The following is a 14,637-nucleotide window of genomic DNA, read 5'->3' on the forward strand; positions in this document are numbered from 1 at the left end:
CACAGTAATGAAATAGCCAATCAAGTCCAGGGATTCAAGTAGCTAATCAGATCTCAGCATTTGACTAGATAATTGGATCACAGCAGTGAAATAGCTCATTGGGGTCCAGGATTCAACTAGCCAGCTGAAATGGAGTATTGCAATATCAAATTCCACCATTAACATAACCAATCAAAATTCATCTAGCCAAAAAGATGTTAACATTGAAATAACCAATCAAGTGCCAGAATTCAGTTAGCGAATCAAATTGCAACAACTAGTCAATCGAATTGCATGATTTAATTGCAAATCAAACTGAAGTATAAAAATAGCCAATCAGGTTGCAGCATTTATCTAGCCAGCTAGATTGCATAGCTAATCAGAGCAAAAGACTCAGCAAGCAAATCATATTGTAGGCTTTAACTCTTAAATACAGCTTGATGCTCTAGCCCCCCTCTTTGTCTCTGATTTCATGCTATGTTTTGAAGAAGCTGTTGGACGTAGAGGTTTGGGCTGTAACAGGTGGTTAGAGGTTATGATATCTGTAGACCAACTCAAATCACACAATCTCTCAATGACAGTGCACCACCTGAGACCCGAGACAACAAACTGCCACCTGCTGAACCATTTCTATAACTTATCCATCCAGGCTCCATCCCACTCGAAATTGATCCTTTGATGAGCAAAATAAAGTGAGAGAGCTCACTCTCTTTTGCTGGATTCTCAACTGAAAGAACATGCAGTCACAGAACGTGTAATGGCATTGCAATAATGACATGGTCATTGTGAACCAGCTAGAATGAGATTAATGAGATTCCCTTGCTTGCATTGATTTCTGTTCTTAAATGAGAAGGGCGCACTTGATAAAATGAGGTGCTTAGAGTTGGAATGCATTTCTCAGAACATGGAAGTCACTATGCCATGATGGTCTTATTACTGGATGGTTGAGAGGAGAAGTGTTCATCCATAAACTTGAATGTTGTGGCCTTCATCCTTCAGGCATGTCCCCTAAAAAGGATCATTTAGTGTGAGATATAGTGATTTTAGGGGAAAAAAACACTGTCTCTTAAGATGGCTCTGCAATTTTCAAATTTCCAAGCACTAAGTAGGGTAACACTGCAAGGTACCACTGTATCTCATGCTGTGGTTCCTCAAAGCTGAAAGTCTTTGTACAGCATGAATACTTGCCCCCATTGTTAAAGGATAGCAGCCTGTGATTAAAGGCCAGTTGACATACAGTCTCAAGGCCAGTCGACGTACTGTGATGATTACATACAGCATGATTATTACAGGTGTAATTGAATAAATATTCAGAAATCATGGTTAGAATGCAAGCATTACATGTAGTATGTATGGTGTGGGGTGTATTAAAAATGACCATCCAGGGTTCCCGAGTGGCGCAACCGTCTAAGCATTGGCCTATCATCAGGAGATCACTAGTTCGATCCCTGGTGATGCTACAGCCGTCCGTAGTCGGGAGTCCAAGACAGCACTATTGGCCTCGCTCTCTCTGGGTGGGTAAGATGGCCCACCTTCTCCTCCCATTCCTCAATTCGATGCTAGTCAGCAGAGGCGTCTGTTAGCTGATGCAGCAGATCTGGCGGTGGGCGCTTTCCTCCGAGCGCATCCGGCTGTCCCGTGACGTTCTGTGAGCGGCAGTTCGAAAAGAAGCAGTGGTTGGTTTCACATGTCTCGGAGGAAGCCTGTGCTACCTTCACCCTCCTAGTATTGGTAGCGTTGTGTGATTGGGGGTGTCCTAGCTAGCGGGTGGAATTGGAGACAACTAAACTGGTGAGAAAATCGGGTAAAAATTTAAAAAAATAAATGACCATCCCTAAACAATCCAACAAACAAACCCACCACAAAACTCTTTTGTTGCTCATGTGTTAGAGAATGGAACTGCAATGGGCTGGCGGCCTGTTCAGGGTGTATCCTGCCTAATGAGAGTGTTATAGAATGGCAAATCAGGAGATTAACTCCTAGGCCACACAAAAGAACTTTCTCAGTATGTGCTGTGTGCTGTATCAAACAACATCTCCCAACTGTCCCAAGACAGGAGAACAATTGTAGTAGTTGTAGTCCATCAGGTATCACTTTGAACTAATCCAGATGGAAACAAAATGTATTACAAAGAACAAAATACTCAACAGCTGTTAGGTATGGGCTGCAATATTATGTTTAAAGTCAGCAATGATTTTACCAATTGCTTGCTGAAAAATGACTAGTCAGTTCAAATTTGTCTTTGGATTCAGAAGCTGAGATCCCTACTATCTTTTAGAATGAACTTTTTAAGAGGGTTTAAGAGTCTTTTTAAGGGATTAAGAGTCTTGCAACTGTCTATGCATTGGGATCACAAACACTGGCAAGCCCAAGAAACCATAATTGTCCTCCCTTTCACCCCTATCACTCAGCACAGTGCTATCCAAGGTGGGTGTCTGTTAGCTGATACAACAGAATTGGTGATTAATGTTCTCCTCCAATAGTGCTGAACTGTTCAGTGATACTCATTAGCAGCAGGTCAAAAAGATACACTGGCTTGCTTCACAAGACTTGGAGGAAGCTCATGCAAGCCTTACGCACCCAGCATTGGTAGTATTGAATGATTGAGAAAGGCCTAGAAAGGTTGGAACTGCACATGACTAAAATTGGGAAGAACATCACCCCTCCCCTCACAAAAATTTTTATCTCTGTTAATTTTTTTTAATTGGTGCTACTATACTTACAACTTTCCTGGCACCAGCACTACCTGGTCAAAAAACTATATACAGCCATGTTAAAACATGAAAAGAGCAAGACGTTTGGAGTGCTACTCCTGGCTGGACATTAGTAGACTGGGCATTTGAGTGCTTGTGGATGGATGCATGAGTTTTAGAAACCTTTATTTTTGGAGAGAAGCAGTGAAGCACAATGTGCAATAGGGTGTTAGAGTACAGGAACATTTCTAGCACTGTTTTAATGTAGTGGAACATGTTATGACAACAGGAGGAAGAATGAACAGAGTGGAACAGAACAGAATGGGCTGAGTGCTAATATGTGAGGTGGATATGCAGTGTTTCTCCCTGTGGTTTTAATTAACCAGTTACAAAATGAGAAGCTCATTCGAATGAACAATGTGGATGCATTAGGGAAACTCAAAGCTTTACCGTTTACTTAATGTCCATGCTTCCGGAATGAACTCAGTCTTCACAATTTTATTCCAAAAAGTTAATTTACTATACCAAAGAGGTGGAAAGTACATTAAATCTGTAAGACATCGACTGTCTGTGAGTGACATCCTGAGCAGCTTTGCCTGAAGCTAAAACAGAAGAACAACACTGTGCCCTCTTTATTACTGCACACACAAAAAAACTCATTATTATGGTCATGCCTCTGTTGTCACCCTGTACCACAGTTCTCTAATTCCCTAATTACCTAGACACATTAACAAAGGCAGGGCTTGACTGGGATGAGATGAGGAGTCTCTATCATCCTTTCACTTGGCATGCAAGCCCAAGCCATTTTTAATTATAATAATTTTTAATAATTTTATTTTCTTGACCAGAATGAACGGGAATGAGGTCAATCGCCTTGCCAAGTAATAGGCAGATAATGGCATTATCTAATTTTATGATTCCAAAATGCATTCTGTCAATTAGATCTGATGAACTCCTAAAGCTCCTAGAAGTTTGTTCTTCATCAATTTCATCTTTGACATGTCTGTATGATCAAACTCACATGGTAAGACTGTTTGGAAAATTGAGCAGTGTAATTGTTGAACAACAAGAAATGCTTGAGGTTTACTAACTAATATCAATAAAATAATAATCAATAATTAATAATATCAATATCATCATATAGTATCACCCACCCACCCACCCATCCATCCATCCATCCATCCATCCATTATCTTCCACTTCTCTGGGGTTTGGGTTGCAGGGGCAGTATCCTAAGCAATAAGGCTCAGACCTCCCTTTCCTGAGCCACTTCTGCTAGCTACCCAGGGGGGATTCTGAGGCGCTCCCAGGCCAGCTGGGCAATATAGTCACGCCAGCATGTCTTGGGTCTTCCCTGGGGTCTCCTCCCAGGTGGAATTGCCTGCGACACCTCCCGAGGTTGGCGTCCAGGAGGCATCCTAACCAGATGCCCGAACCGCCTCAGCTGGCTCCTCTCGACGTGGAGAAGCAGCAGCTCTACTCCGAGTCCCTCCCGGATGACCGTACTTCTCACTCTATCTCTAAGGGAGAAGCCATAAAAATTATGAATAGAATCGGTGACAAAGGGCAGCACTGACGGTGTCCAACTCTCACTGGGAACGAGTCTGACTTACTGCCGGCTATGCGAACCAAACTCCTGCTTTGTTTGTACAGGGCCTGAATGGCTCATAGCAAAGAGCCATGTACCCTGTACTCCCGAAGCACCTCCCACAGAATACCCCAGGGAACACAGTCGAATGCCTTCTCCAAATCCACAAAGCACATGTGGACTAGTTGGGCAAACTCCCATGAACCCTGGAGAGGGTGAAGAGTTGGTCCAGTGTTCCACGACCAGGGCGGAACGCGCACTGCTCCTCCTGAATCTGAGGTTCGACTATAAGCCGCACTCTCTTCTCCAGTGTCCCTGCATAGACCTTAGCATGGAGGCTGAGAAGTGTGATTCCCCTGTAGTTGGAACACACCCTCCGGTCCCCTTTTTGAAAAAGAGGCACCACCCCCCCAGTCTGTCAATCCAGTGGCACTGCCCCCGATGTCCAAGCAATGTTGAAAAGGTGTGTCAGCCAAGACAGCCCCACAACATCCAGAGCTTTGAGGAACTCCAGACGGATCTCATCCACCCCTGGAGCCTTGCCACCAAGGAGCTTTTTGACTACCTTAGCGACTTCGGCCTCAGTAATGGATAAGCATATTCCCATGTCCCCAGACTCTGCCTCCTCACTGGAGAACGTGTCGGTGGGATTGAGAAGGTCCTCAAAGTATTCCTTCCACCACCCCATGGCGTCTTCAGTCGAAGCCAACAGCACACCATCTCCACGATATACAGTGCTAGTGGCACACTACTTTCCCCTTCTGAGTCACCTGACGGTTTGCCAGAATCTTTTCGAAGCTGACTTAAAGTCACTTTCCAAGGCCTCACCAAACTCCTTCCACACCCGGGTTTTTGCCTTGGCGACGACTGAAGCTGCAGATCATTTGGCCTGTCAATACCTGCCAGCTGCCTCTGGTGTCCCACAGGCCAACCATGCCCGGAAGGACTCCTTCTTCAGCTTGAGTTCGGTGCATAAGTACAGACAACAGTCAGGACCTGTTCCCCAACCCTCTCGTCCACCGGAGAAAACCCCAACATACAGGCGCTGAGTTGAGGGGCTATGAGAAAGCCCACACCTGCCTTCCGCATCTCACCATGGGCAACTCCAGAAAATAATAAATTCCAGCCCCTCTCAAGGAGATTGGACCCAGAGCCCAAGCTGTGTGTTGAGGTGAGCCCGACTATATCTAGCCAGTATCTTTCAACCTCACGCACCAACTCAGGCTCCTTCCCTGCCAGTGAAGTAACATTCCAAGTTTCAAAAGCCAGTTTCAGCAACCGAGGATCAGAACGCCAAGGCCCACGCCCTTGGACACTGCCCGATCCACAAAGCACCGAACACCTACTACTGCCCCTCCCATCAGTGGTGGGTCGATGGGAGGGGGGACTCATGTAGCTCTTTCGGGCTGGGCCTGGCCAGGTACCATGAGTAAATGCCCGGCCACCAGACGCTCGCTGGCGAGCCCCTCCCCCAGGCCTGGCTCCAGGGTGGAGGCCCTGGTAACCCTGATCCAAGCAGGGTACACAAGTCCTGTTTTATTTTTATTTTCATACGGGTAATTATGGATCACGCTTTGTCTGACCTGTCACCTAGGGCCAGTTTGCCCTGGGAGACCCTACCAGGAGCTTTTGCTCCAGACAACATAGCTCCTAGGATCATTTAAGCATGCAAACCCCTCCACCACGATAAGGTGGTGATCCATGGAGAGGATATAATACCATGAATAAGAATAAACATAGAAAATAACACTAATACTAATTTGTGCACATGACAATGCAACAAAGGTGTATATGTTATTAATAGTTTACATCCACATTGATTTAAACAAATGCTGCAACTATGCCATGTTGCACTTAAAGATATATGTCACTGTACTTTTGATTTATAGAACTGACACCATGCAGAAAATACAAAAACACATCAAGACCAGGCAGAAGCACTGCTATAAAGTTTTGGTCAGTAGGGGAGCAATACTGTTACTACTTGACCTCAAACTCCATCTACAAGCATAGTCATTTGCTCATGAGCCACTGAATGCTGACATTTTATTGGGTCCCTGTTGAAACATCTGCATGAAATAGGGGGTGCTTCATGAAGTGTAAATGAGGTACGGTTAGGTTTGCGCTTGATTTCATGCACTGAAGCTAAATAATCATTTGCGCTTGTTTTCAAGTCCTGCAAACGTTTTATGAATCATATGCAGTTATTTGTCCACCATTAAAAGCAGTCAAATTTGAGCACTTTTTTGCAGAACTTTAATTTTAACTATAAAATAAGGGAATCAGGTCAAACTATACTATACATACTATACTATGCTATACTATCTCTGAGTTAAATTTACAATCACAATATAAAAATACTTTTTACAAGACTTAAACAAGAGAATATCTACAAAATATTCACACTTTCCATCCCACAAAGTACCAGAACCTTTGGCACTAGAAATCTCTTTCCATTGGTCATTGGTCCAGTGCCAAAGATTCCTGTTTGATGGTTTATGGTATCAGTGCAAGATTTGTTCCAATAAGACCTAATGGTACTAACCCTAACCCTAACCCTAATCCTCTGTCATTGGTAACAATTGCAACTGAAGCCAATGATAATTTAGGAAAACATATTCAATTCTTTAATTTTCCAGGTGAGAAAAAATTCAGCAAGCACTACTACATGACCAAAGGTGTTCCAGAGTATAAACTAACATGATATGTTAATGTGTCAAGCACTATTTTTAGGATTGTTACATTGTAAAGACTCTGCTAATGCTATTACCATTTGTGCTAGCCTACACAGAACATGTGTTTTCACATTTGACAGATAAAAATAGGTTTTGTTTGACTTTACGCACAAGTGTGTGTGCTTAACAGTGCAATGAATCATTTCATGTCAGTCATTAAGTTTTGCTAAACTACAATCTAAGTAGCTAATTACCTACTGTTATCCCAAAACGACAATTTAACCCCTTAAAATCTCAGGCTTATTGCATATTAAGGCTTTTTATTTAGTAACTACAGGGACTTCAAGGCAAACTGTTTGAGCTATTCTTGTGTTTTAGCAGAAGCTTATATTATAGAAGAGTGTAAAAAAACTTTATTACACTCTGAAAAACTGGCCATTTAAAGGGCTAATCATGGATATTATGTTGGTTCTAGTTGCTCAAGCAGGTGAAAAATAAAATAGAACTAGAACTGTAAGTACAGTGGGTTCCTGTTTAAGTCAGCTCTTGCTTTTGAATGTAGAAAAATGCCCTTAGTTATTTACAGTACCTTAAAAACGTAATTAATACTGAGGCATTCGGCACAGAGTAAGACACAGGGGAGGCCATGATGCGACCATGAACGCCTCTTAAACTAATGAAGAATAAACATTAACAACATTAAACAACATGATAATTTTTTGGAGGGCGCATGCCTCCCATGAGCCTCCTCATATGGTCCTTCATATGTCCACACCTCCTGAGCTTCTTATAGCCACTCGTGGCCACAATATCATTATACTACCAACATATGCTACCAGTAAATAACAAAATTAGCTACATGGGCTCATAAAACACAATGTTCAATCATTATTACTGAAGATGCAGAGCACTGCAAGCATTCAAGAATGAATAGACAGACGTGGAAAAGTATGAAGAGGTACAGAGAGTTTCATCAGTACGGCACGTCCTTTTGTAATCTTGGGTAAAACACATTTTTGAAAAGAATAGCAGCTGATGTAAAAAGTCAGCACATTTTTATTTCTCTTATAAACATGCTATTATTCATAATATAGCAGTAGTATTTCTGGAGACAGATGTTTTCTGGGTGAGGAATAACATTACATATCCTCTACAAAGAACACACTGCAATGCATAATTAAAATAAGCACATATAGTCAAAAAAAAACATGAAGCATATCATATATATAGGTCTCTAATTTGTATATCTTTACTCATTAAATCAAACACTTATTGTAATGCAGTGACTATTAAATTTGACTGATAGTGAACAAAGAATTTGAGTGGGAGTACAAGTATTTCATTTCAATAAATAACACTTGATTTCTCAAATAATCCTTGAGTAAAGTAAAGCAATATCCACTCTTAAGCCTTGTCCACCCTTGCTAATAGATTATGGGAAGACCAATTAATGATAAAAAGGCCTCAGCCTGCAAGGAATGGACAAAGTTAGGGTTGTAAAAATGTTGTAGGGGCCACTGCTCTAAACTTTGCACGAGTGTTTCCAGCATTTAGCAAAGATAGGTGGCAGTGATTCCTGCCTTTTCCTGCCATTCCTGGCAGCGGCATGGCAACAATTCTTGCCACTCTTGATTTTTCACATTTAGTGGTTTCTGGTCTTTGGCAAACTAGCCTGTTTTCAAAGCCTGACTGAATCTTAATCAGGCCTGGCATGGTTAAGGAAACAGGTGAGCTCTGTTAATGAGACTGATTACAATAGGCTGCCTACTGAGGGACTGGCAGCCAAAGGATCCAAAATAGCACCAGGATAGGAGCTGCAGACACATACTGATGGCTCTTTTGCCCTTCGCCATGGTAGCTGTGTCTCGTTAGACGTATCTTCATTCCTGACCATGGAGAGATGAAAGCAAGATGCATGTCAGCTCCTTATTAATCGCCGTTGGATTGTTAGCGGAGATGATTGTTAAGCAAGGCGATTTAAGCCCGTAATTGTCAAACGTCTTATGAGCCCATTGCATGGTGTCACCTGCATATATTGCCAGGCCAAGATTTGCTTGGGATTGTTCCCATGCCTCAGCACACCCCATGTTATGGTCTGTGTGTTTTAGACAAATCTCTTGTCTGTGAAATTCTATCATAGCAACGGAGGGTTAGAAGGCAATCCTCCACCGCAAAGTATCTTCCATTACGCTCTGATGCACATAACCAGTTGCACTAAATGGCTTTTCGGGGGCTTGATAGAGATTAGTCTCCTGCGCCTTAACGACCCCTCAAATTAATACTCAGAATTAGTCTAATTAGAAGTGTGTGCTTTGCTTTAATTAAGAGCCTAAACGCACCATTGACTTTAGCGAGTTTTTGAAAGTTCATCTGGGGCTCGCAGGGCAGTTTCCTCGGCCGCATTCCAGAACGCTCCGTTGTCCCGGACTTCCAAACGACATTATTCACAGTCGACTTGGCTGTGCTCACAGCAAAATCACTCTCCGTCCATGCCAGATCTTTTTTTTTTCCTCCCCCCCAACAACCCCCCCAAACACCACCACTTCCTACCCCCTACCTCCAGCTTGCCATTTGAAACACCCTGTCCGGTGAGATTTGAAATTGCATGAGTGTTGCCCTTCAGAGTAAAGTGTTTGGGCACCCTTTGGTTTTAAGCCAATCTAATCCCTGTAATCACGGATTGCGCTCAACCCCCTCGGTCCCCCCGGTGAAAGAGAGAGAGAGTGCGAGCGAGAGAGAGCCAGGGAAACGGTGCTGCTCAGAATCCCTGCCAGCGAGGAGCCATGACCCGAATAGCAGGCAATATAGTGCCTTATTTCTCGGTGCTTTAAGAGATATGTGTTAGGAGAGTGAAAGCGACAGATAGTGTTTTGTGGCCGGCCGCGAGATACGTATGTCCCCTATACGAAATGACAGGTGCATTTTCCGAAAAGAAAGACCATAATGTTTTTCTGTTTAGCGCTTGACAGTTTGCCTTCGTCATAACATGAGCTTAAGGGCTTCGGAACAAGCATGATTATTTCGGGCCCCTAGCGTCTATCTCGCCACAAATTGAATTCTTTTATAGGGAGGAAGCTGTTGAGGCTGGGTGGGAGTTTAGGGGGAGGGGGAAATGAATCAGCATGCAAAGTGAAGCTGGAATATTCACTCCCATTGACCTCCATTTTTATATGATTTTGCATTCAGAGGGGGAAAAAGAAATAATAATAAGACATGCTACTTTTCTGTCAGCGTCCCAAAAGCCTATCTAACGTTCCTGGAGAAGAGAGTTTGTGAATTTGTAGTGCCAGCGCATAATGTTTACAATATTATGCTGCAGCTATCACATGTTTGTTAGGCCTTGGATCAAAATGGCAAAAAACCAGGAGATTATTACACCTTTTAGCCCAACAGCCTAACCTTGCAAACACCAAAGCACCTGCTCCCCAATGACAGTATGGATATACTCACTTCTGTGCAAACAGACCACCCTTTATTTATTTCATTTCCAGTTGAAATGACCATTATCTACAAGTTTCTCAATTTTCAGGAGACATTTCTAAGAGGTATTGCACAGGTTTGTCAAGGTACAAACAATGTAAATCTACCCCTCAATGTTACAAAAATAGTCTGGTGGTCCACTTGTGTACCTTAAAATTGCTTTTATCCTGAGGAAGAGGTGATTGTTTATGCCTTTTTATATCCTTATAAAACCTTACTGCAAAGGAAAGTGCTGTAATTATGCTTCATAACTACAGGTATTGAAGACATACCCTTTAAAGTACCACCCCAGTGATGTGAAAGGGTGAAAAGATACCTTGGCGCTATGGGCCTAAATGGATGACTAGCCATCAAGAAGCTGTTACTGAGAAAGGGTAGAAGACAAAAAGGATTTGCATATCAAACAAAGAAGATGCTAAACCGACCACTCCAGGATCTAGACCTCAACTTCACTGAGTGCATTTACACTCATTTAACAGTCCAATAGCTGCAGAAACTCAGATTTGATCAATAATCCGATCAACATTCTTACATGCACGTGGGTGGTCAGATAATAGGAAACTGCGGGTTTACAGAACAGCCAATAAACTCACAGAATTAGACGTGATGTAAACATAAAGTAAAATTTGAACGTCATACGGCTTTTTAAGCCACTTTGCCTGAAAATATGAACATCCGTCATATATATATATATATATATATATATATATATATATATATATTTATTTATTTAAATCTTTCATTTTGTTAAGCATGTATTTGGTTTCAGCATCACTCCAAAAGTGTTTTTTGCTGTCTCATGGCAACTCTGCTCGCTTATTTCTGGTCCCACGGTCTGTTTTCACACATGTTCAGACTTAGAAATCTGAAAGAAATCCACATGTGCTCAGAAAATCCAGCTCTCTTTATTAGATTTCTTAATCGGATTTGTAGACCTTACACGGATCTAAGAAACCGGAGTGTGCTGTTTCCACGACCATTTGAACATTCAGATAACTGCAGGAATTCGATTATGATTGGAGTGCATGTAAACACACTCACTGAATGTAATCGATTACTTATATCGGGAGAAGCAAACATACAACCAACTTCTAAGACTGAACTTTGGAGGTGAACCTGCAGGTTTCTTTAAAAAAAACTGAAAACAAGTCTTTCAAATAGAATAAAAATGAATCGCTGGCCTGTGATATTATTTGGCAAATGTATGTAATTTTTGTTTTTCTTTCTTCCCCCCATAGATAGTAGTAAGTAGTGGATGTTTTAATTGGAAATTAAGTAACAAAAAATGTTGAGTCTCTAATCTTCTTTTAACAGGTGTGTGCACCCCAAGTCAAATGACATAAAGTTTCTATATAACAATAAGTTAAGACATCCACTACAGCAAACATTCATCTGCACATTTTACAGTTACTGTTCATTTACTGATACCATTATGGAAATAAAGCATAAAATGTGTTGCCTGTGCAAAAGTTATGACACATTTTATTAATTGTGTTAAGCACAGTGAATACAAATTGTACGGAAATTTTAAGAAATTAAAAAATAAAATTGATCCATCAGAAGAAAAAGAAACTTTTGGCTGCATAAAAAACATCCATTGGGGCCAAAATGGGTTCTTCAGTGATGTCAGTCTGAAGAACCCTTTTATTTTGCCACCTTTACCTTTAAGAATGGCCTTTTTATGGCCTGCTTTCAACAGAATGAAGGATTAAATCATTTTTTAAAACTATTTAACGAATAATAAATAGAAAGCAAAACAAAACGAGGCTGCTATGTCCCTCACAGGCCAAGAAAGGGGTTCATCAAGGGCAACATATTTAGCTGAAATATGAATCTATGCATGGATTACAGTAGCATATCTAGGTGCAGTGGGATGAGTCAGTGAGGCTTTAACCTATGCTTTTGCATTTGCATACAAATTGTATGGCCTTTGCTGACCCCTTGAAGAGCCAATACCTGCAACATCTGCATGATATGCAAAATATATGCAACTCTAAGGCTGAGAAAGCAGAGACTCCGAAGTTTACAAAGTTCACGAAACATGTTGTTACATAAAGTAAAATTGGTCACTTGACACTTTACAGGTAGCCTGATAATTGTGATTACTGATAAACACTACTTGACCAAAGATCCTCACAAGTCAGCAGTGTCAGTATCATAACAGTTCCCCACAGGAAGGGTATAACCACAGGTGAGGAGGCATTTATGCTTTCCAAAGTTAGAAAGCATCACATATAGTTTCCATGAATACCAGCGTAGGTGTGGACACCAACATAAACACAGCAGTCAGGGGTATAGTTTGCCTTGTTTACAAAGGTTTTCACAAAAGAGAGATTGGATATGCTCTCTGGGGGTGTTTTTGAAGAGGAACAGAGGTTTTACTGTGGTTTCAAGCCTTCACTACCCATGGCTTCCCCCCTAGAATCTAAAATGAACTGGATAGTACACATAAGATGCTGCAATTCTGGGTTCCCTCATTTTGAGTAATTGTGTTGCATTGATCGAAAAGGTGCAAAGCCATGTCTTGTTGTCAGACGTAAGAATTCAACACTGCGAAAGTCCATCTTATATTAGATATCTTTCTTATTCCATACCAATAACGGCTTCCAACACATGCACTATAAAAAAAGGTGGTGAAATAGGAAACATGCCATGGAAATACTGCTCTCGGTTCCCTTCAGAGGATGCTTTGTGAAGATGGGGAGAATTTTTTGAAAATCAACAAGCTCTTTGTGGTGGATACTTGAGGATGGGTTGTTTGAACTAGAAAGCTGGCATTACTGCTAGGAACCTGACTATCATTAGCCTCTTCACCAGTGCACTTGTTTATTGCCAGGGGGTTTCCATGATGCATTTGTGTAATACATGCTGGGTATTGTAGTGAGAAAGCATGGATGAAGAAAAATGCAAAAAGTAATGCCCCATTAAAGAAACTTTTTTTGTATATAAGCTGTGAAGTATTTCATACTGTAACGGTTCACCCAACTCAAGCTCCTTTGTTTAGTCAAAACTCTTATTTTTTGGTTCTGCAATCTGACCACACATTTTCTCCTCTTAGCCTCCCAGTTATGGACAGCTGTGGCATCATTGGAGTTCAAACTCACAACCTCCTGGTGGTGGTGAATGCTTAGTCCATCAAACTGCTCACAAGCCCTGGAAAATTACTCAGATTTCTCTGCCCTTAAATGTTAATGTAATTTTTTGTTAAATATAGATGGAGATTGAGAGTTAGAGTCACCCAAACATCAGGAGATTATGAGTTTGAACCCCACTGATGCCACAGCTGTCCATTTCCGGCAGCTCAAGAGATAAAATGCTTAGCGGGATGGAGTGATAGAAAGACCCCCAGCTAGTGGGGAAACTGCGCAAAGACACATTCAAAATTTGACTAAAGTAAGAAGCTTGAGTGAACTCAATTGTCCTCAAGTTGAGTTATCTCAGGAAAAGCAGAGTGGTCGATTTTACGCCAAGCTGAGCTCATTTTTACAGTAAGTCAATATATTGTATGCAGTTGGCCAAAAATGTAATGTTTGTTGCTTCTCAACAGTGTTGACCAAAGATCCTTGTGTTAAGAAACCAAACGTAATGCTGTTTGTGACTAATATAGGATAGATATATTATTGAAAGTCCAGAAACATAATCATATATCCAGCTATAGGCCTGGTTCAAAGAATAATGGGGATGTTCCAGTGATTCATATGTTATCTAAGTTTTTTAAGACTCAATGCTCTTTTTTTGAGCATGGTTTTGGACTTTGAATGGGAGGCTAGAGAGCATCCTTAGTGTATATAACAGACACCAGAGCACTTTCTATCTCTCTTTCATTCTCAACTTTTTTTACTTTCAAAATTAAACTTTTATACTAGTGGTTGAGACGACATGACAACTGAATGCAAAAACAGGGGTATAGTTGTATGTTGCACTATTGATTTATTAGAGAAAACTTTGAAAATGCTATAAATGTGCAATAGGACACATTCTGCTTAGACAGCTCTGTTGCATCATAGACAGCTGCAGTTACTGTTGCTTACATTGCCTTTCTATTAACAGTGCTAGTCTATCCTGTTTACCTTCCTGGGCAACACTGTTTCCTGGCATTGTTGAGAGCCTGGTGCAATCATTTGACTTTAAGAACAAATTCTCATTGTTTTTACAGACTGTGAGTGGGCTTCACCATTGAACTACTGAACATTTATGGGGGGTCCATATGAGGGGTGACAAG

Source organism: Pygocentrus nattereri, chromosome 21, assembly GCF_015220715.1.
Source record: "Pygocentrus nattereri isolate fPygNat1 chromosome 21, fPygNat1.pri, whole genome shotgun sequence".
Taxonomy (NCBI): Eukaryota; Metazoa; Chordata; class Actinopteri; order Characiformes; family Serrasalmidae; genus Pygocentrus; species Pygocentrus nattereri.